The 23483-nt window shown below is 44.1% G+C and overlaps 1 long non-coding RNA gene and 1 other non-coding gene across 5 annotated transcripts; both read left to right on the top strand.

Moving 5' to 3' along the window:
* The first annotated feature begins 9526 nt into the window (after window positions 1-9526).
* On the top strand, window positions 9527-23105 carry LOC148005099 (uncharacterized). Of its 4 annotated transcripts, none has more exons than XR_015622829.1 (6): window positions 9540-9813; window positions 11723-11965; window positions 19309-19464; window positions 20585-20696; window positions 22062-22231; window positions 22483-23105. It is a non-coding gene; the product is annotated as an uncharacterized LOC148005099 (long non-coding RNA). The 4 variants fall into 4 exon arrangements; XR_015622830.1 differs by having other exon boundaries at window positions 22019-22231; window positions 22483-22842; XR_015622828.1 differs by lacking the exons at window positions 22062-22231; window positions 22483-23105 and adding an exon at window positions 21235-21315 and having other exon boundaries at window positions 9527-9813; window positions 19309-19748.
* On the top strand, window positions 21495-21642 carry LOC120093428 (small nucleolar RNA SNORA48). Its single transcript, XR_015623601.1, has one exon. It is a non-coding gene; the product is annotated as a small nucleolar RNA SNORA48 (small nucleolar RNA).
* Window positions 23106-23483: the final 378 nt, after the last annotated feature.

The following is a 23483-nucleotide window of genomic DNA, read 5'->3' as shown; positions in this document are numbered from 1 at the left end:
CAGTGTAGGAGGGATTGACATCTAAGTATTTTGTAGTTTTGAACTTATAGTTGATGCTACCTTTAAATTTTCATTTCCCGGTGCTTCTTTATCTCTGTAAAGAAGCATTTATATTCCACATACTAATTCTAGTATACAGATTCTATATACTAATCTTGAATTTCATAACACTGGTAAATGCCAGTGTTCTTTCACCTTTTGTCTTAGAATAATAAGTCTTAGTTATCTATGCATGATATTTAGACTTCCATTTCTCTTTGTCAGTTTGCTTTCTATCAGCTGAATAGATGACCTTGCCAAGCCCTTCTTCCTGTTCAGAGAAGGAATAAACTTAGGTTTTATGCCTTTCTTATTTCTCCCCCTGAACAGTAAAAGACTTTGGAGTAGGAATCAAAACTTACTCCCGGATGTATTTGTCATCACAGTAAAAGTCTGACATTTCAGAAACCTTTGATAACTACTTGCTGGTGTATTTATTAGGTGAGCTACAGATTGTGGAAATGCCTTGGGGCTGCTATTTTGATTCCTGGCCACATATCAGCTCTTAAAATGAAGTGGCAACTCATAAACAGGCAGCCAGCCACTGATGAAAAAATACTTTTAAAAATATTAGTAGTTTCATAGACTGAGTTTTATATAAACATTATGATAGACTGCCAAGGCATACCCAGAGAGCTCTCTTTGATACGGCCTGACAGGAGCAATTTGAAGGAAAGGGAAGGACACTGTTCATCACTGTGGAGAAGTCATGGAGACTGAAGAGTGAACCACCGTTTAAGATGCTAGTGTGAATAGCTCACTACACTGATGAATCAGAAAGCAGGGAGCTTGGGCTGTGACCATCAATGTTATCTTCAAGATGCATTCTTCCCCCATCCCCAGTGACCTATGTACCCCAGCTATGCTCCACATCCCAAAGGTCCACAACCTACCAGAACAGTGCCACCAGCTAGGGGGCAAGTGTTCAAACACATAAACCCTGAAGGACATCACACATTCAAACCACAGCAGCGGCCATTTTGAACTAGGTGTGAAATAAGACACAGTGCATTATTCGAGGTCTGAAATTCTAGCACGAAGAACCATTACAAATAATGACAGGACTCAAGGTCACCAATGATGATTCCTACATACATAAAATGATAAAGGTTTTTGGAAAAATTAGATTCATCAATACTCATACACAAAGTATAATACTCAGCAATGATAATATTATTAAGACATGATCGTCTGGTTCAGTGGCTACTGTTAATTCAAAGGATTTTGCAAAATAATAGGTAGCAATATTATCTACCATTTATTGGGTATTTGTGCTAATGGCCTCAACTATTGATGTTATGTTACCTATCAACAGTTAGAGCTAGGCTTCGCATCACACTCTGTTGGTGGGCAGGTCGAGGTTAAATTACTTACCTAAGCCATGTGTTGCTCCTGTGTGTCACAAGTCCAGACTGTAAGCTTAATCAATATACTAGGCCTCCAGATTTCATCCTGTGTTGAACAAGGATGTCTCCGTGGTCTTCTCAGACTGAGTGGTTCGCAGGTCTTGGGCCATAGCCATATGTCAGTACTCTAACCGATGTCCGGAATGGGCTCTGCCATAAAACAGGCACTCAGCAAACTTAAAAGTAACATAATGATTCATTAATGCTAACAAGGAACCTAATATTTGTCCACTTCACATCTCAACAACTGAAAAATGGCTTCATTAAAACGTCCATCGTGGTACCGACCGGCTGAGCATTTATCCTAGCAATTCCAGGAAGTGTATTGATCTTCACTTTCTGGCCTTAGAACTGTGTGCAGCTTTTTTCTAAGTCAGCTTCCTAAATGTTGTGTAGTGACATTAGCATTGCTACCAACAGTGCTTCTTACTTTTGACTGAGTTTATTATCACTGCCATCTTTCTTTCTGTGTTTCATGATTTTCTGTCCTTTTGCTGCTACCTAACCTTCTTAATCTTTAAGCTTTAGGCACATATTTTATATATTTATGACAGAATTTTATGGTACCATTTTCAAAACCATCCTATTTTAACTGGCACGTTCGCCCCGTGCATTATTTCTTGTTAAAATATTTGCGGGTTTCCTATCCTTTTATTTTGTGCTTCATTTTCCTATGATTTTCCTTTCTTTCTCATATTTAGCTGAATAATTAGTATTCATTGTTTTTCTGATTCTGTTTCTTTTTCTCATTGTGTTTGACATTTTTTAATGATATTCTAATTCTCTCAATACCTGTCTTTGAAAGTTACCAATTACAAATGGTTCTTTTGAAACTTTGCTATTTTTTTCATTTTTAAATGTTCTTTTCTCTTTCAAATAGCCAGAATTTTAAAACATTCATCTTTTCTAAGAACAAACTGTCAGCTACTTGGCAACAACGGTGACAAAAGAAAAAGAAAGCTGGCCTAAAGCAAAATGTTTGCAGGCAGGAGATATAAAGTGAAGGCAAGTGCTTACAAAATAGTAAATGTCTAGACTTCAAATTTTCACAAGGTGAAAACAGAAATTTTGGTCTGCCAAAAAAAAATTACTTTTACTTGAAAAAGAATTATTTTTTTAAGGCTAGAAGAAACTTCTTAAAAATTTTTAAAAGTTCAGTGTGTGTATATGTGTATGTGTGTATATATGTGTGTATGTTTCTGTGTGTATGTGTGTGTATCTGTGTATTCGTGAGTGTTTGTATGTGTGTTTGTGTACATGTGTCTATAAATGTGTGTGTTTGTGTGTATGCATGTGTATATTTGTGTGTTTATGTTTATGTGTGTATATTTATATGTGTATACATGTATGCTTGTATTTGTATGTTTATGTATGTGTATGCATATGTATGTGTGTGTTTGTGTGTATATGTGTGTATATATGTGTAGAGTGTGTTTGTGTGTGTGTATATATGTGTAGAGTGTGTGTGTGTGTGTGTGTGTGTGTGTGTGTGCACGAGTGTACTATATGCAAGTGTATGCATACCATAGCACTTACTGGGATGTCCAAGAAGGGATTCATTCTCTCCTTCTATCATGTAGGTCTCAGAGATCCAACCCATGTTGCCAGGCCTGGCTAGCAGAAATTTTTATGGTCTAATCTAAGCTTCTTATTTCCAGAGAATAGAAATGATCTGCCTGAATACTGATTTGTGGGTATGGAGCACATTGTGAAAGAACCTTTTTTCTGCAGCTACTCATACATGGAGATGGAGAGAAAACATGAGCATGAAATATGGCTGAGGGTAAGAGGGTTCCTTCCATAAGCCCTAAGCAGAGCTGATGTGTTCCCTTATCTCAGACAGGGTGGCGGGAAACCTGATGACACATAGAAAGGAAGGAAAGAAGGAAAGAAAGGGGAAGGAGGGAGAGAGGGAGGGAGGGAAGGGAGGAAGGAAGGAAAAGGAAGATAGAAAGGAAGGAAGAAAAGAAAGGAAAGGAAAAGAAAAGAAAAGACCAATTATGTGATTACAATTGCTGTCACTAGGTTGCCTTTTCTTTAAACAAGTCACATGAGTTCAGGCATCCAGGTCACATGTAGGTAGCATCGCCTGGTGACAATGAGTGATTGGTACCTCTTTCGTCTTCCGAAAAACCCACGCAACTAGTTTTCAAGTTGTCGGATCAGATCATTTAGAGATTTTTAAATCCATGGTCTCGGTATCAAAGCATAACAAATTGATTTTTCATGGTTAATCCAAGGTTCACTAAGAATATCTACAAGCAATGAGCTTCTGAGGTTCATAAAGAAAGACATTCATTGCTTTGCAGACATATCTCCTATATAGATGGTAGAATCGCGTGAAACAGTGCTGTCTACACTCATATTTTACAGAAGTCCAATTCTAATGGGTATTGCATGATTGCTAGGGGGAAAAATAGCCCTAAGTTCAATCACACATGAATTGTGAATTGTGAATTTTTTTAAAGTACTGTGTTGAGGATTCTCTAGCTGATCCACACAGTAGAGTATCTTCCCCATATGTTCTTTCGTGGAACACAGGTTAAAATTATAATTAAAGAAATATAGGGTTTTTTTTTCAGGCTGGAGTGACGACTCTGTGAGTAAGAGTGCCTTATTTATGAACCTGAGGACCTAAGTCCAATCCCACAGCACTAATGTAAACATCCAAGTACGGCTGCCATGGGTCTGAAACGTCAGCTTTTAAGGAAGGAAACAATGGACCCTGAGAGCTCCCTGGCCAGCCAGCCTGGACAAAACGGTGAGCTTCCAGCTCAGTGAGAGACCCTGTTTTGTTGCAAGATGGTACGAAAGGAGACATCCAATGTCCTGCTCTGGCCTGTGCTTGTTTACCCACTTATATCCGAGCACACGTGCATAGCACACATGAACAACACACACAAAGCATAAACTCTGCAGATAACACAGTTATCTTTCTCACTGCTTTTCAAATCTGTTAAGATAGAAATGACATAATATCTGTCATTTGAACTGCTTTTAAATGCACAGTTATAAGTGACCACAGGGTGCCCTGTCCCAACTAGTACATCTAGACTGCAACCCCTACACCCACGACTTGGGAAACATTGTTGAAGAAGGGATAAAAAGATTGTAAGAGATGGAGGTCTAGGATGCCAGCTGCTAGATAGTGTTTTTTAGATAGGATAGGGATGCTACATCCATGAAATCTCAACAAGAGGACAGTTGGCCTGTATAATGCACCACAACAGTTGACATGCCAATGTACATAGGTGATATTTTACCAGGTCTCACCCAGATAAAGAGCTATAAAAAATCAGTAGCAACTGAGAGAGGAAAAATCTGATGGTCTTCTCTAGGAACTAGTGCCCTGGTAAGTTAACCCATGGCAAATGGTCAGCACTAAACACACGTGCATAGGGGCAACGCTAAATGGGCTCCATAGATTATGTATACATGTATGTGAATGTGCGTGCAACACTAGCAATTATGGGAGAGACTGTGAACTTGAGAGGGGCTGGGAAGGATTCAGGGGGAACAGGAAGCATGGAATGATGTAAATACAGTACACATGAAATTCTCAAAGATAAAAAAATATAACTACACTAAAATACAGTTCACTGAAGAGACCGCTGAACCCCAGTGGAGTGATAGGGACCCCAACCACAAAACTTTCCACTCAAAATTTAGCCTGTCTATAAGAAATGCAGGCCCAGGGGGTGGAGGAAAGACTGAAGGAATGGCCAACCAATAACCAGCCCAACCTGAGACCCATCCCATGAGCAAGCACCAATCCCTGACACTGTTAATGATACTCTGTTAGGCTTGCAGACAGGAGTCTAGCATGGCTGTCCTCTGAGAGGCTCCACCCAGCAGCTGACTCAGACAGACGCAGACACCCACAGCCAAACAGTGGATGGAGCTTGGGCTCATATGGAAGAATGGCAGGAAGGATTGCAGTCTCTAAGGGGATAGGAACCCCACAGGAAGATCAACAGAGTCAGCTAACCTGGACCCTTGGCACTCTCAGAGTCCCAAGAACCAACCAAAGAACATACATGGGCCTCCCCACACATATGTAGCAGACATGCAGCATGGTCTCATATGGGTCCCAAACAACTGAAGCAGGGACTATTCCAAAAGCTGTTTCCTGTAAGTAGGATATGTTCTTTCAGCTGGGCTGCCTTGTCTGGCCTTAGTGGGAGAGGCTGCACCTAGCCTTGCAGAGAGTTGATGTGCTATGGTGAGGGATAATCAGTTGGGCCCCAACTCACTCGGAGAAGGGCGAAAGGGTTGTGGCAGGGGTGGCTGGAAGGGGAGCAGTGAGGGAGATGTAAAGTGAAAAGCAAATAATAATAATAATAATAATAATAATAATAATAATAATAATAGTAATAACAACAACAGTCCAATGCCAGTAAATGCATTTGTGTTGCTCTGCAAACATAGTAATCCATCCCTAGAACCTTCTATTTTTTAAAAACTGAAACTCCCCAGTCTTTATTTAAATAACAGTCCCCTTGGGGAGGGCGGTAATGGGGGGAGGATGGGGAGGGGAACACCCATAAAAAAATAACAGTCCCCATTCCTCCCTCCTTCCAGCCCCTGGCAACCACCATTCAACTTTCTGCTTCTATGAAACTGACTGCTCCAGGTACCTACTAAATGGCGTCATACAGCATTTGTCTTCCTTTGTGGCTGTTTCTTTTCCCTTATCACAATGCCCTCCCGGTTCACCTGTATTGCAACAAGCAATACAATTATTCTCCTAGTTTTCTATGGTAAATTGTGTCTTGCTCTATACGTCACATTGGGCTGATTTGTTGATGGGCACCTGGGCCCCTTCCACATCTTGACTGTTGTGAAAAAGGCTGCTATATTCTCTGTGCTTTATTTATTATAAATTTTGCTGTTCATGACACTGAGAAAAACATTAGTCCAAAACTCTTTCTTTTCCCTTTTTCTTTTTCTCCCTGCCCTGCACAATATGCTTTCTACCGATTAAAACTTCCTGGCTCTGAATGAGGCACTTAAAAGCCTTATCCAACTGGTGTCAAAGTTCTCACGAGTTATGCCTTCCGCCCTCTCAGGCATCTGGCAGCCATATAGAAACTTCTAGAGAGACCTGCTCCTCCTTCCCCGCTCAGCCTTTCTTTGTCTATAACCAACTTCAAATATCCATGCACACTCTCAGGGGGTGTCCCTGGTAACCCAGTGACAGAGTTTAAGGGTCTTTTTTTCATCCCAATTGGATAAAAAATATGCTCTCTTCTTATATTTTTGGTTGTGAGCCTAGCCTTTAACGGCTGAGCCATCTCTCCAGCCCAATGCTCTCTTCTTAAAAGGAAGCGGTTTTCATCACGTGTTTAAAATATTGCGATTGAAGCCTTTACTGGGTTGAAATTTTACTGCTCTCCATTACGAATCCTCTAAGGGTGATGAGCGAAGAGAGTGAGGCACCCTGCTTTCATGGAGAGACAGAGAGGCATGAGTTGGCACGACCTCAAGCTGTGTTTGTGAGAAGAAAGTATACAGATGCCCTTAAGATTGAGAAATCACACTGGCCGGTCCCATCACACAAGGCGGGAGGGAAGGTCTAGATCTAGAGCAGCAGAAAGCCCCAGCATCCACCACCGGAAGGCCTTATTGACACCTTCCCAGAGGACAAACTGAATATGAAGACATTAACACCCTTGCTCTGTGTACGGGACCTAAAGCTCACATCACAGTCTCCAGCTCCAGGCAGACTCCTCTTCCTCCCTTAACCCAGCTTACAACTTTCGGTTGCAGGGAATCATTCTCCAGAGCCCTCGCCACCCCACCTCATTTCTCTAACCTTCTGGATTTAAATAAAAGCAGACCACACTGGACCCTTCCCCTTACAAGCAGTCAGTACCCTCCCCCACTCCCTCAGTTGTAGCTGGTGAAGGATAAGAAACCTCTCTTTCCTGGTCATTGTTGAATCCAAACCTGCCCTTTCACAGAATTCTGATATTTGGAGCATTGTCACCTTTTTCTCTTCTCCTCCTTGCTTTAGTTTGCTTTGGTTCATACCTGGAGCTCAGGCTCTTCCCCTAAACTCTCAAAGCAAAGCATGGCTCACTCACTCGAACAGGTATAAAGAGTAGGTTTTACAAAGATCCCAGAATGCTAACAAGAAGGTCACAACCCTTACAAGCTCCCCAGAACTGGATACAAAGGATTTTGCCGCCTCCCTTTCTCCACTCTATAGGTCTTGTTAGGTTCTTTCCCTGACATATATTTGGTTATGGAAGGAAAAAAGAGGGATAGAGAGGTCTGTCCCCTTGCTCCCCTGGAACCACCCAAAGTTGTGTTTCCACTGTGCCTTCTTCAGTTACACCAGCCAACCCAAGTTCTCCACTGATCATTTTTAATGTCAAAAAGCAAAATAGTATGTTAAGATGCCTCCCCACCACCCCTTCTCTAAGAGGCAGAAAATCGTCTTAGTCATCAAACTCAAGCCTGCTCAGATCTAACCTTCACTCCAGTGCTACGCACCTTTTTAAAGACCGTGAGAGTCAGCTGCAAATCAGGGCAAAGTCCTATGCAAAATGTAAACCCTGCAAGACGAGCCTCTCATTGGCAGGACACCTACAGAAGTGAGATCTGCAGCTGACACTTTCTCCCCTAGCCTCCAGCCCTTCCATGTTTAGATTAGAAAGGAAGCTGGTTTGCTCAGAATCATAGAACTTGGGAAGTCAGAGACAGTATTTTAGAGAGTCCATCCAAGCACGATGTAGGAAAGTTGAGAAGCCAGAGCCCTTCGTTAGTCCGGTCCTGGGACTAGTCCCTTCCTGATGTAGCTCTTCCTTCGTTTCCTGAAGCCCACTCACTGAATATGGTTGAAACGAGTTCTCGTGTGAGTGGAGGACCCTTAGAGAAGTGCTGGTCGAGCTGGCACCTGCATTTAGTCACCTTGGCAGTGCATTCCACACTATAAATTATTAACCTAGCATTTTGGTTTCGTAAATTCTCTCCTTGAAAGGCTTGTTAGTGTGAATCAGCACTCCAGCCACATCAGCCTTAACGCAGGTCCTATCAAAGGCCTGGCGCACACGCCAAGGTAAATGTCACGTGGTATTGCCTCCTTCGTGCTGAGCCAGCTAGTCCTTCCCAGACAACTCCCCTCCTCCAGTTCCCCAAGTCCAACTGTTCATTCCAAGGAAATAGAAACATCTTTAAAACCTCAAGCCAGGAGGGAATTAATTCAGAGAATTAGGTCTTTTGAAGTTCATTGAAAGGACTTAGGGATCAGGTTCCAAATTGGTCATCCTGAAAGTTCCCTAGAGAAAGAAAATGGGTCCTTTATGAGAACCGTCCCTCAACACCATAACCGTAGACACGGAAGCAGAAATCTGGCACCCTGTCAACTGCCTCCCATACCCAGAAAACCAGAGACCAGACAACCCAGTCTCTAATTAAGATTCAAAGTTAGATCGAGAAGCTGTGAACAACATCAATCTTTCTCCACTCCTGGGAAGATGGAGACTGAGCCCTAACGCCATCTGTAGGATTTTCATGTGTTTCTACGACCATTTTTTCAGGGAGGGAGGATAGAGGAGTAGCTTCAATTCACTTTTAACTTTGTGTGTGTGTGTGTGTGTGTGTGTGTGTGTGTGTGTGTGTGTGTGTGTGTGTGTGTACATGTGTGGGTAGGTGAACGTGTGGGCATATGTCCATGGGGGTGAGAAGAAAACCTCAGATGTTAGCCTTAGGAACACCATCCACCTCTTTTGAAACAGTCTCTCTCACTGGCCTGGAGCACACTAGGGATGCTCCCACCTCCCCTTCTCCAGCACTGGAATTACAAGTGTCATCCCATTAACCCTCAGTCAGGTTTTTCATGATGTTACCATCAAGGTGTTGTCTGGGGCTGACACTATCATGAGCATGGCTGGAAATGATGCTTCCACTGCTGAGATATGGCAGTCACTGGGCTTGTCACTGCAGACCTCAACTCTTTACCATGCAGATTGGTCCAAAAAGAAAGCCTGTGTATTTTCATGACAAGCAGCTTGTCCCAGAGCAGGAGACTGTATACAGCAACTCAGCATTATTCTTCTACTACACTGAGTCATCATGAGTAACCACTTCATATTTGAAGTATGGTTATGATTAAAGACTGTTGAGCTCATTTACTGAGTGAACAAATATGCCTACGAGTTTGGAGAAAAGACATGAGGAAACTTGAGATACGAATATCGGGATTAAGAAAAATGGCAAATTAAATCATGCCATTCAGAGATCTGAGATGTCTTGGGAAGTACGAAGAAAATAGGTCTTGACACTAAGTCCTAGGAAACTCCAAATTTCATCATGTAAGTTGGTTAAGAACCATAAGGAAGACTAAGAAGACTTGACCAAAAAGGTAACGGGGGGCGGGGGGGGGAAGGAATGTGGATTCTGAGCGCCAAAGCAATTCAGTTTTGAGAAGCGAGTGTTATTGAACGTTGACTCAGATAAGAGTCATTATGAGTAACCACTGTCAAGGGATAAGCATTGGTGGTAACAAGCAACTTGGGGGTGAAAGGGTTTATTGGCTTCTACTTCCACACTGCAGTCCCACACTGAAGGAAGTCAAGGCAGGAACTCAAGTAGGGCAGGATGCTGGAGGCAGGAGCTGATGCAGAGGCCACAGAGAGCTGCTGCTTACTGGCTTGGTCCTCACGGCTTGCTCAGCTGTTTTCTTATAGAACCCAGGACCACCAGCTCAGGGGTGGCTCCACCCACAATGGGCGGGGCCCTCCTCCGTCAATCACTAATTAAGAAAATGTCCACAGCCCTGTTTCATGGGAGCATTTTCTCAACTGAGGTTCCTTCTTCCACTCAGATGACTTTAGCTTATGTCAAGTTGACAGAAAACTGTCCAGCACGATGGATATCATTGATGCCCTCCCCAAACATGGTTGCTGTGGAGGTATGGGTTATAGAGAGCTGAGGAGAAAATCAGAAATAGAATATGGAGAAATAAAACAGACACAGGCTTTTCCAAGAGTGTTGTGACCAAGTGGCCAGAAATGTGGAACAGTAATTTGAACTGACTTGGGACTTGGGTCTATTTCTGAAAGGAGGGATCCTATGCAGAGGCAGGATCTGTGACAGGAGAGAGACTGTTGCAAGTGGCTGACGGATTTTGTGGTGGGACAGTATGGAGACACTGTTTCTGGTTTGTCCCTGAGAGAGGCACCCAAGTTGTCTGAGCTTGCAAGGCCCAAGGAGATTCATGATGTTTCAAATAACAAAAAAACAATGCCAACAACAAAACAGAGCAGTTTCCCACACGCCCTATGCTGTAATTGCTTGATTGGGTGCTTTTCTTGGGGGCTGTTCGCTCCGTAAAAATAAGATGGCACTTGATTTGCTCAACACTGGGTCTCCAGTGCTTGGAGAATTAATTGTGGAAAGGCAGTAAGGTAAGTTTAATTAACCACTTACTCCAACCAATCGTAAGAAACAAACACCAGCCTTTTACTTACGTGACTTATCGTGACTATCAGTCCTCGTGGCGGCTCTATAAACCCAGTACTCTTCTTATCCCCCATTTTGGGTAAACTGAGGCACAGAGAGATGAAGCAATGTATCATCTCTGTGTCACTATAACATAATACCTGACCCAGGCTGTGGGGGTCAGGGAGTGGGGGGTGGGTAGACAGAGAGAGACAGAGACAGAGATCTATGATTTTGGAGCTTGAATATCCCAGGTTCAGCTGGATGATCTGACTGGTTGGCCTCTGATGTGGCCAGTGGATGGCAGAGTGTCATGGTGAATGGGTGCATTGGAATAAGGAGTTAACTCTCTGGCGGGAATCAGAGATCCGGTATCCCACAAACCTTTTGAAGAGTGTGTCCCCAACTGACCTAAGAGCCTCTTATTTGGCTCCACCTCTTAAAGGTTCCACGCCACTTTCCTTAGGAACCCAGCTATTAACCAAAATGGACATGGGACCCTTGGGAGGCACTAGAACCACATCCAGAGCATAGCAAGTAATTTGCCTGTGGCTCCAGAATTAGCAAGTAGAAGCACCGAGATTCTAATCCAGGTAGCCCAGCTCCAAGGTCTGCTGCTTAAGTCCTAGCCTGATGTGTTACTGTGACCTGCCTGTCTCTTCCCCTACAAGGTGTAATAGGGCACTGATTAAACACCTGGAAAACACCAGCCCTCCCCAGAATAGGAATTGGGGGGCAAGGATCCTTCCCTTGTTCTCATTCACTCTCCAAGAGGGTGTTCTCCTACTCTAGAGACCACTGCTGTCTTTGTCTTATCTGTTTTTGCACAGGAGAGCATTTCTAAAAGCAACTAAGTCCTCTGTAGGCAAATCCCCAACTGGTTCTGCTTGGAACAATGTCTGAAGTTCACGGTGGGCTCAGATATGAACAGACAGAGGAACTGAGTCATCAATTTCAGTGAGAAAGAAGGCGGTATCCGGAACGGTCACCAAAGGGTCAGCAGTTGCTCAGAGACTGGAAAGGTGCATAGAGACTTGTGGGTAGACAAGGAGAGAAAAGGCTGCTGGACTGAGGTAGGTGGAGCCCCAGACACAAAGGCTGGTAAGAGACGGCACAGCTTCCGGTGGTGGGGCCTTGCAATGTAGCTAAACTGAATCGTATACTCTTTTATTTTGGTTTTTTGTTTGTTTGTTTGTTTGTTTGTTTGTTTGTTTTTAGACAGCATGTCTAAATATGTTCTATGCTGTCCTTGAGTTTGTCATGTAGCCAAGGATAGCCTTCAACTTTGATTCTCTGCCTTCATCTCTGAAGTATTAGCTTTATAGGTATTTCCCACCATGCATGTTTATACAGGACTGGTGCCCAAACCCAGGGCTTTCTACATGCAAACAAGCATTCTACCAACTGAGCTATTACGCCAAGGCATTTGACCTTGAGGGAGACCCTGGGGTGAGTCTATGCTCTTATCCTTATTCACAATTCAATCAGCAGTAGGGTCAAAGGCCGAAGGTCTCCCTCTGCCTCCTATTCAGTGCTTATGGCAAGAACCTCCCTGGACTCACTAATCTATTGGAGGAGGCTAAACTGAACTACAAAGACATCAGTGCAGCCGGAGAAAACGGCAAACAGCTCAATAGCCATTAGCACGCTCAGAACCGCCCACGACTCAGAAACCCCTCAAGTTCACAGCCACTGACTGAGCTCTGCCACGTGCTTTGGTTGCCACTGCGCTCCCACGGCTCATGACCCCTCCACTTATTCCTCTAAGACTTGCGTGCCTTTTCCCAAACACTATGTGCAGTGACTTTGCAATATGGAGAAGACAGAAATGATCCAGGCTTTTCTGGAGTCTGTGTTATGAAAGGTATGGATTAAATGACTCGCCTTATAAGACCTTTAACTGCATTGTTTAAAAAAACAATAGAAGCACAAAGCACCTCCCTGGGTTGGATCCCAGCCAGAGTGGCGTTTTATCTGAGACTTGTTTTAGCAAAGAGGAAATGGGAGAGAATTCAGAAGACTCAGAGGTAGAAGGGAACTCCACATGTGAGGAACTGTGAAGAGACCAGCAAGGATGCTACACAGTAAAGAAAGCCACAGATGGGAAAATGTGGGGGGAGGTGCTGATACTAGAGTCTGGTTCCCTAATTGGTTCGTGATTTGGTCAATAAAGGAGGCCGGAAGCCAATTGCTGGGCGGAAGGAACAGGTGGAACTTCCTGGTCCCAGGAGGCAAAGGAGACACAGGAAAAGAGAAGGGGCCTTACGGCCAGGCTTTGGAACAAGAAGCAGGCGTCTATCGTGTAAGGTCTCAGGGAAGCTAAAACCAGCGGCCTCAGCCATTGGCGGAGGCGAGCTGGTACAGGCTAGCTGACAGGTTTAGGGCAGGAGATTCTATGCCCAGCAAGTGTGCTAGCAGACAAATTCTAAAGTAGTAAAGCTGTCTGAGTGTTTTTCATCCACGGAGCAAAGGTGAGTAGAAGGAGAAGCCTGGGCCGTGATGGCAGCTTGGCCAAGTGAGTAGGAACAAAAGAGAAGCCAGGAGTAGCTAAGCCAGGAGGTACCAGAGCTCACTCCGCACTCCTGGGCAAAGGCGGGGCGTGCTTTTAAAAGTTACAGGCAACAGGAAAATGAGACTGGGAGATGGCGAGTCTGTCCTACAGCATTTAGTTGAATGTGGAAAGGATTCCTGGGGCAGAGGATGGTTTCCGTGGAATAATAATAAAACCCACTCCCTCTTTAAGGAACTGAGTGACTCACCAAAACAAAAAAAACAAAAAACAAGACAAAACAAAAAACACAACAACAAAACCCAAAAAACAAAAACAGATGAATTTGTCCAGCATCCCCTCAGCACAAGGCTGAGTCATCTAGTCATTCTCCACCAACTGAGCCACATTCGCAGCCTAGAATATCAAACGTTAACAACGGATTCTGTGGTAAGAGAAGGGTGCAGACGCTACTGAAAGCTTCAATGTGGCCTCACTGATGTAGTGTGGCTGCACCCTTATTTACTCACTCCCTTACAATAATGGATTCTCAACACCCAGCTCTGATGGACTTCCCCCTTCATTGATATACCCCATGAAAGCATCCAATTATGGTCTGTTATCAGAAAGAGCATCTGAACAGCTAAGCGTGTGTTCAGAGTCCCTCCGAGTCAGTTCCCAGCCTTCTTCTCCTTCTCTGTCCTGCCCTCCCTATCTACAGCCTTTGTTTTGTCTGTGAGAAAACTGGGAATTAAATGGGCTGGGACAATGTGGGTTTCTACTGTGCCATTAACAAGGCTACTAATAAAATGGACCTTTAAATTTAATTGCTCAACCAAGATTTTCTGTGCTCCGGGCTTTGGCAAACCTCTGTTGAGAATGGCAAGTAGGGATAGTCATGGAAACACGGACCCCAGACTTGGAATGTAAACACCAGACTCTCAATTGCAGAACCACGAAAGAAGAGGGTAGCTGGGTCCTCAAGTTGGCCATTAACCACCACATTCCTCATACATCAACACTTCTTTCCACTAGAAACAAAAACCAAGAATGCTCTCAGAATTTTCTTGAAGTCACCTGATGGGACATGGGACCAATCTCAGGGGGATAGTAGGATTGGACTTTGCCATCAGAGATTCGATATCTTCCAGATTGCCTATCAGAAATGAGTGCTGATAACATACATTCAGAAAAGGCCACAAGCTACTGATTAGTCTGCAGGGCTCCCCAAGGGATAGTTTTAGTCCAGTGGTCACATGGATGACCCTACTTAAACTAAATGGATCACAGACTTAGCCAAAGGCATGAATCTAGGAAAAGAAATGATAAGAAATGGGAAGTGACAGGGTTTGGTAGGGATAAGAAAGAAAAATGAGAGGGTAAGGGAGAAAATAGACATTATGCATATGTGCAATGTATAAAATTATCAGATGGGACACATATTATTTGCCTAGCAATATTTTTAAATTATTCTCTTTACTTCCCAATATAAACCCCTTCTCCTCCCAGGATCCCCTCACACAAATCCCCCCCATTCCCTTTCCCCTTCTCCTCTGAGGAGGGTGAGTCCCCTGGGCCCTGTGTCCATGTCCCACACCCACCCCAGCACATCAAGTCACTGCAGGACTAGGTCATCCTCTCCCACTGAGGTAAGACAAGACAGCTGGCCCAAAGAGGGGAACAAATCTACAAGCAGGCAACAGATTCAGGAACAGCCCCCACTTCAGTTGTTGGGGTATCCGAATGAAGACCAAGCTACACTTCTGCTATTTATGTGCAGGGGTCCTAGATCCAGCCCATGCTCACTCTTTGAGGGCCCCCAGGGGTCCAGGTTAGTTGGCTCCTTTGATCTTTCTGTACGGTTCCTATCCTCTTCAAGTCCCTCAGTCCTTCCTCCAACTCTTCCACAAGACTCCTCAAGCTCCATCTAATGTTTTTTGACCAGCAATAAAGATATATAAAGTCAGGTTTTATCCAATGTCCATAAAGGCACTAAAGCCTTTTATTCCAAAAGAGTCAGAAGTAAGAACTATATATAAGTGAATGAAAGAAGGTCTTTCTTGGTTGATAGTGTATCTTGCAGAACTGACCTAGAGAAATGACACTGTAAGGCAATGCTATACCATGCCACACATAAGTGTCTTATTCTGACTCATTGACCCAGAAGCCCTGAAGGATGTCAGATGTAAACACTGGAAGTAAGACAAGACTGCAATTAGTCCACTTAGTGAAAGCTGCTCAACCACTTGGGCCTTGTAATTTAGAAGATCCAGTCATGTCCATGTGTCTGTGTCAGATAATGACACTGACAGCGTATCTGGGAAACAGTAGTGATCTACACGCTGACCCCAAGCAGAGCCCTGTTCTCCTCTTCAAATAACTATTCTTCCTTGAGACAGCCCCTGATGTACTACTGAGCCCTAAATAAGGCTGAGTACATGACCATGAGAATTGGACGTACCTTCCATTCACAGCCTCTGCTAGATCTAAAACATACTGACAGCCTTGGGACACACACAGCTGCATACCACAATAAAATAGAAATTGTCCCAAACAGCCAGTTGGATGGCAGGTGATTCCAGTCTCCCTGAACACTATTCCCATTTTACCGTTGCTGTTCTTGGAGTCACAAATGATGAAGTATTTTTTAATGCACTGTTCAAGATCCAGATGCCTTCTGGCTAGGCCAGCAGGAGAATCGAGTGAAGAATCACTATCCTTTCATCTTTCGAGTCTTTGATGGTGGTGCTAATATAGTTCATTCAGATGTGTGGCATTGCTGTGATTTATTATTGGTAGAAAAAAATTCCTGTGAGGCTTTCTGGTTAGATTTCCTATCCTAATAGTTCTCAGGATACAGACCAGGATACTAAGATGAGACCAGTCCCAGTAACTAGTTGACCTATTCCAGGCATGAGTTCAGAAACACTGAAACCAACCTGAAACAAATACAAAGACTTTCTGTGATATGGATCCAGGCTGAAACTCCACTTCTCATCCAGCTCCCTTCCACCCCAACTCTGGGAGAGCAAATAGGCATTTGAGGTGCCCAGGAATCAGCACTAATTTCATTCTTTCAGTAGAGTTCCCGAGGTTATTGTCATCTCTCCTTCTGCTTGCTGTTGTGCGGATCTGTAGTTGCACATCCCCTGGGGGAGTCTTAGAGGGATATTTACTTTGTACATCTGTGTTATTGTACTGGGGCTAAGGAAATGGCTCAGTTGGTGAAGTGCTTGCTACATAATCATAAAGACGAGTATGCATGTAAAACCCCACTCTTCGTGTAAAAGGCCAGGTGTAGTAGGATACACATATAATCTTAGCTTTAGGGAAGCAAAAAATGAAATCTCCCCAGAATCCACTGGCCAGACAGGCCTGCCTAAGTGGCAAACCTCAGGTCCCAGGGAACCTCTCAAAACCACAAAGTGGACTGCTCCTGAGATATAATACCCAAAACTGATGTCTGTCAACACACACACACACACACACACACACACACACACACACACACACACACACACAGAGTTGAACCCATACATACATGAACATATATGTCCAGAGGTCTCTGCAACCACCACAGCCAACACAGTAGCAATGCAACGGAAACAAGACAGTAGTTCACTTCAACGACTTCAGGAGTGTGACCCTGAGTAGTTTGACTTGGCCATATTTAAACACAGCACAATTTGATAAAAAAAAAATTCCCCAATGATAAACAACTCAATCACATGTGCAAAATAAAGCTTAAGACATGACTACATCGAAATTCTTTGGAAAGCACATGGGACATCTTTCACAAAGATAGGTTCTATAAATGGTCAAGTTCACAGTAAGGGTCTCAGGGACATCCATCTTGGCCACACAAATAGTGCAAAGGTCACAAAACTATTAATCACATCTGCTCCCAGCCTTCTGGTCAGAGCACAGGTCATGCAGCTTTTTTTTGAAAAGACAGCCCTGGACATTTAACATTCCTGGCTTTCCCGGTGCTTATCTGTGAGCACAGGAAACCCCATGCCCAAACAGACTCTCTTCCTCAAGGAGACTCCATCTTAAGAGGCATCCAGTCTCTGACTGGCTTGTGTCTGGGATCACAGTGAAAGTATACCATTCTCTACCACATTAGCAATTGACAGCATCATTGTCCTTTGCTCAGCTCCCAATGTTTGTGATCACATTTCTAGTTCACTTGGCTGCACATCTGGCAGTCCTAAAGGCACTGATAAAATAGCCAAACTGGGTACAGCGTTCTGATTCCCACTCTATCCCTGCCTACCTTTTCAGTGATCCAGTTCACGTTGTCCCAGGAACTTAATGCTGCCACATGGTTTAGCCACTCTCAAAGCACTTCATAATGATGACAGCCATCACTTTCACCTGCAGCTGGCAGGAGACAGACACCGTGGATCTTGGGATGATGGCTGTGTTTCTCCCATCAATGTGTCTCTGAATACCCTGTCTTCCTACAGGAATGAGGGAGAGTCATGATGAAAAAAAATCCATCCAACCTTTTCTCTTAGTCTTCGGATTTCTTCTTTTTCATGATAACAGGGAAGTTATGGAACATTGAGCTCTCTGAATTAATAATGAATCTATTGGGTCCAGGTTTCAGCTAACTAGACAAGCAAACAGAGAGTAATTGAGCTAGCTTCTCATGGTGATATCTATTTTGAAAGTTCTGGAATCTGGCCCGCATTTATCTAACATTGTGTGCTGACATTCTTAATAACAAATACTGTATCACTTAGGGTTTAGTCAGAAAAGTTAAGCCACCCTGGATATTTTGAACAAAAAATGGCAGTACAGTAGTTACTGCTTTACGATGGTTACAGCCCCAAAGTGAAGAAGGAAGGAGAGGTACGGTACCCAGGGTCAGGTACTACGAAGAAGCCCTCTCTGCCTGAATGAGTTCTCTAGGGCTGTATAGCAAAGTACCATAGACTGAGGGTACAAAGCCATGCCCAGGGAATGACACTGCCCTCAGTGGACTGGTCTCTCTCACATCAGTTAACAATTAAAACAATATGCACAGGCTTTCCCACAGGTCAATCTGACATGGGTGCTTTCTTATAGTACTAGAGAGCTAGCAGGGGTCAGCAGGACTGATTTTTTTTTCCCTGAAGCTCTCCCCTTTGACTGGTAAATAGTCATGGTATTACTAACTTCTAACTCTACAGAAAAACAGAACCGATATGATTGGATTATTATCCAACCAATATGGATGGATTATTGATTGGTTAGTTGGTTGGTTGACTGATTGATACTACAATGCTGGTTCAGGAGGTTATATAGGACAGGAATTCCTAAAATTCTGTCAGCAAGCTAGAGACTCAGGAATACTGACACTAGAGTTCCAGTCTGTATTTGAAGACTGGAGAATCATGATCTGTGTATATTCCAATCTGAGTCTGTCTCCAAAAGTACACAACTCATAAACCAGGCAAAATATAGGCAGAGAGTGGATTCTCCTTCAGCCTGTCCTTTGTTCTGCTCAGTAGATTGGATGAGGCTCACCCATATGCAGAATGGCCATGATCTTTCCTTAGCCTGATGATTTGAATGCTAACCTCACTCATAGACACACCCAGAATAGTATTTAATGAGCTACCTGATCACCCTGTGACGGAGTCAACACAAAAATTCTCTCCCTGTGTCTGCACAGACGTCTCTCCACTCTGATCTGAATTTTCTCCAAAGACACCAGTTATGTTAAGCTAGTGACAAATCTAATGACCTTTAGAAACCCCAAAGTCTCTGGACACAGTCGCATTCCAAAGTACCAAGGGTTATCACTTGAGCATGTAAATGTGAGGAAAACTGTAATTCAGCCCACAACCCCTATTGTAGCTTTCTCTCTATTGTGATAAAATTAATCTGACAAAAAAGCAACTTGGGGGGAAAAGAGATTATTTCATCTTTTACTTCCAGGTTGGCAGTCCATCACTGAGGGAAGTTGGAACAGAGACTCAAGGCAGGAGCCTGAAGGCAAGACTGCTTTTCCTTCCATGCACAATCATCTCCAAACAGAAAACTTATAGCCAAGCAGAAACCACAGAGGAATGCTGCTTGCTGGCCCACTCTCAGGTTCATGCATAACTAACTTTCTTATACAGTCCAGGACACCTGCCCAGGGAATGACACTGCCCTCAGTGTGCTGGTCCCTCCCACATCCGTTAACAATGAAAACAATACCACAGACTTTCCCACAGAACAATCTGACATAGGTGGTTTCTCAATGGAGACTTTCCACTCAGATGGCTCTAGGCTGTGTCAAGTTGACAATCCACGCTATCGAGGATATCCCATGAAGAAGCCTACCCACTGGGATGATCTGTTTCACAACCCACCTGCTCCTACAAGGACCTGAGGTAGCCCTTTGCATGTCAAGATCTGCTTGGCCAGCAAAGGCTTCTAGAATCCACATTCACCTCTATCCTGCTCCTCTATTTCCTGCCACCACGCCCTAGCTATAGGAGTCTTTAAGGTACCCAGAGTTAACAGCCCTATGTTGTCACCACCTGTGGCATGTTGGAACCAAACATGCTCTGCTGGAGATGAGATCATCACCAGAAACAGAATAGCCTCTCTCTTTCTTCTTACGCCATCCTGTGTGTTTCTGTTAGGACAACCCAGCTGCATCTCTCCAGATAACAAAACTGGCTTCCAGAACCTAAAACGTGGAAGGTATCCATAGACCAAAGAACCAACAATTACTGCATTTGAGCAGATATTTGGAGGAACATAGGGACAAGCTGTGCAGATATCCTAAAGCAAGCACTATCTGAGCAGAATATCAGTTACAAGGTCCTGAAGTACAATCCAGTTTGACTCCTGTCTTAGGGTTACTATTGCTATGTAAAATACCATGACCAAATGCAAGGTGGGGAGAAAAGGGTTAATTTGACTTACACTTCAACTGTAGTAGTCCATCATTAAAGGAAGTCAGGACAGGAACTCAAGCAGGATGGGAACTGGGAGGCAGGAGATGATGCAGCTGACATGGAGGGGTACTTTTTACTGGCTTGCTCCTCATGGCTTGCTCAGCCTGCTTTCTTATAGAATCCAGAATCACTGGCAAAGAGATAACTACCCACAGTGGAATGAGGCCTCCCCCATCAATCATTAATTAATAAAATGCCCTACAGGCTTACCAATAGCCCTGTATGGTGGAGGTATTTTCTTAATTGAGTTTCTCTCCTTTCAGATGACTTGGCCAAGTTGACATAAAACTATCCGGAAATGAAATGGACAAAGTACAGTGACATAATAAGAAAATACAGAGACAGCCGAGGGGCCAGACCACAAATCTAATACAGGTGACATACTTTATCATATAATCCAGAACACTTTAAGAGTGAGATAATGCTACTAATATTTATAAACAAACAATAAGCAAACAATCAAATATCTCAGACTAACCAAAATATAACCTCTGTGTAAAAACCACTGCAGCAAAGAATTTCTTTTCTGTTTGTTTGTTTCCCACTCAATGACAAAAGAAATCACTGGAAAGTTTACCAATAGTGACATGATCCTACCCATTAAAAGAAACACATACCCCTGTTGTGTTGTTGTTGTTATCTGTATTTTGATGCTAATTCCACTGCCCCAAGGACAGCTGCCCTGTTACATACTCAGGACTCTGGTGACTTCACCAGAGCCTCTCCATTGAATTTGTAAAGTACAGGTGAAGGGCAGGTACAGGATAGATGGAGGCCTGTCATTGGAGGAGAAGGAAGGATGGGCGGGAGAGAAGTTTGAAGGAAGAGGAGGAGACTGGAACAGAGACAGGAGACGAAGAGAGGGGAGAAGCCATGGCAGGTGACATTAAGATTCTGCTCTGTGTATTTACAGGTTGTTATCAATGTTCCTAAGGGATGGATGGTGCCGGGCTTTGTATGTTTAAGTGGGCAATTATATCTTACCGATTGGGTCAAAGATTATTGTGTTGTGTGTTCTTTTATGTGAGGGTTTGAGTGTAGGAAAGCGTGTGGCTGGGATGTGTTTCCGCCAAGGTATCTAGCAGATATCTTGGGGCACTGAGGTGCGACCCAGAGGGGTAATAGACAACAATACTCTTTTATTTTTATATTTTTACAACAACATACCCCCTGCTCCCCTGGCAATGGGAAAAGAGATACCTTATTGTTGGTGTTGTTCTTGTATCATCCAGAGACAGAGCAGACAGATGCCAGTCCTTTGTTCATCCTAGTTTGATGCATGGTTTGGTGGCCAAGGCTGTTTTATGCCTAGGACATATGAAAATCAAATCAATTCCAGGCAGTGCAGCACGGGAGGAGAAAGATGGGCCTTTCACCATACCACACTGTGTAGGCAGGGAATGATGCCCACAGACCTGCCCTCAGCCCCATGGCATAGACGGGACACAGAGAGCCCCACCTACCACCACACAACAGAGCAAGGAAGGAGGAAAACAGACAGAGACCTGTGGACCACCAGTCTGAAAACTGACCTAGCAGGCTGAAGCATTTGGGAGACTGGGCCCTGTACCTTGCCTGGAGAGCTAGCTCTAGTGGCAGGAACACAAGTGAGACAGCCCTAAGGGCCATTCTTCTGCTGTGAGGTGGCACAGGTGTGGGGGTGATGCCCTCCCACTGTGACCTCTCACCATTTGCAGTCATGAGAGCAGATGAGCTGTCCCTGCCTCTCACCTGTTGCAGCATTCAGAAGACTGGGCCTTGCACCTCACCTGGGTAGCACAGTGGAGCCAGCCCCAAAAGGATGTGAGAGCAGGAGAGCTGGGCCAGCCCCTCACAGGCTGCAGCACTTGGGAGAATTAGCCTGGCACTTTGACTGAGCTGCACAGTGGAGCTGCCTGTGAATGATGCAGGTGAGCAGACCTGAAGGGCTTGAGAGCAGGAGGGTTGACCCTGCCTCCTGCCAATGATGGCATTGGGTGGCCTAGCTGGAGAAGTGTTGGAGAGATCCCCCTGGTGGTGTGGATGAGGGAGAGCTGGTGGGCTAACCAGCTCATCTAGGACCCAGGCCCAGATCCAGGGCTCTGAGTTGACCCACTCCAGGACATAATATAATCTGTAAACTGTTGGAGTGCATGAAAGAGTCTGCCCTGCTGTTCCAAAGCTCCAGGATCTCCATGACACACGGCAACAACAGGATAACAGGAAGAAGTCCTGATGAGGATCCAATATTGATGATGTTACAGAAGCCAGAGACCTCAAGGCAGACCAACAACTCATTGCAATGAACATTTGCAAGTGAAGATGTATAGACCCAGGGATATCCTGTGGGATACACCGACATACTACAGCTTCCACGATGAGATTATTCTATGCTTGTGTGTGTGCACGCGCGTGTGCATGTGTGTGTGAGTGTGTGTGTGTGTGTTTATTTTGGGGGGAGGTTGCAAGACTGAAGAGCAGCTATAAGAGGATCTGGGGATGTGAAATTCACAAGGAATCAATAAAAACGTTTTTTAGAAGGAACACTGGCTTTTGTGCTGAGAATGGGAGAGAGAGAGAGTCAATGTTGAAGCAGTTATAAACTCCTGAAATAATCCAAGTGTTGGATTGTGGTGGCAGGAATCAAAGTAATCACTGTAAAAGAGACTTATTGATAAATTGGATGTGGAGTACAATAAGATAAAAATTGAGATGACTCTTGAGACAGCTCAGGCAATTCTTAGCACAAAAGTTAGAGTGGCCTCTGGTCTAGTTAGCTTTTATTGCTGAAATAAAACACTGACCAAAAGTAACACGGGGAGGAAAGGGTTTATTTCTTCTTAAACTTCCACGTAATTATCCATCACTGAGGGAATTCAGACAGAAACTGAAGCAGGGCAGGAACCTGAAGGCAAAAACTGGAGCAGAAGCTTGGAGGAGCGCTGCTTACTGCCTTACTCCATCTGCTTTGTTATACAACACAGGACCGCCTGCCCAGGGTGGCTCTACCCACAGTGAACCAGACCTCCTGCACTATTCATTAATCAAGAAAAAGACCTAGAGAGATGCCTACAGGACAATCTCATGAAGGCGTTGTCTCAATTAAGAGTTCCTCTTTACATATACCTAGATTTGTGTCAAGTTGACGAAAACAAACAACAGACCCTTGGCCCCTCCACCTTT

The sequence above is a fragment of the Rattus norvegicus genome, chromosome 6 (assembly GCF_021556685.1).
Source record: "Rattus norvegicus strain SHRSP/BbbUtx chromosome 6, alternate assembly SHRSP_T2T, whole genome shotgun sequence".
NCBI lineage: Eukaryota > Metazoa > Chordata > Mammalia > Rodentia > Muridae > Rattus > Rattus norvegicus.
The sequence above is the reverse complement of the archived record's forward strand: the minus strand, read 5'-3'. Positions and strand labels throughout refer to the sequence as shown.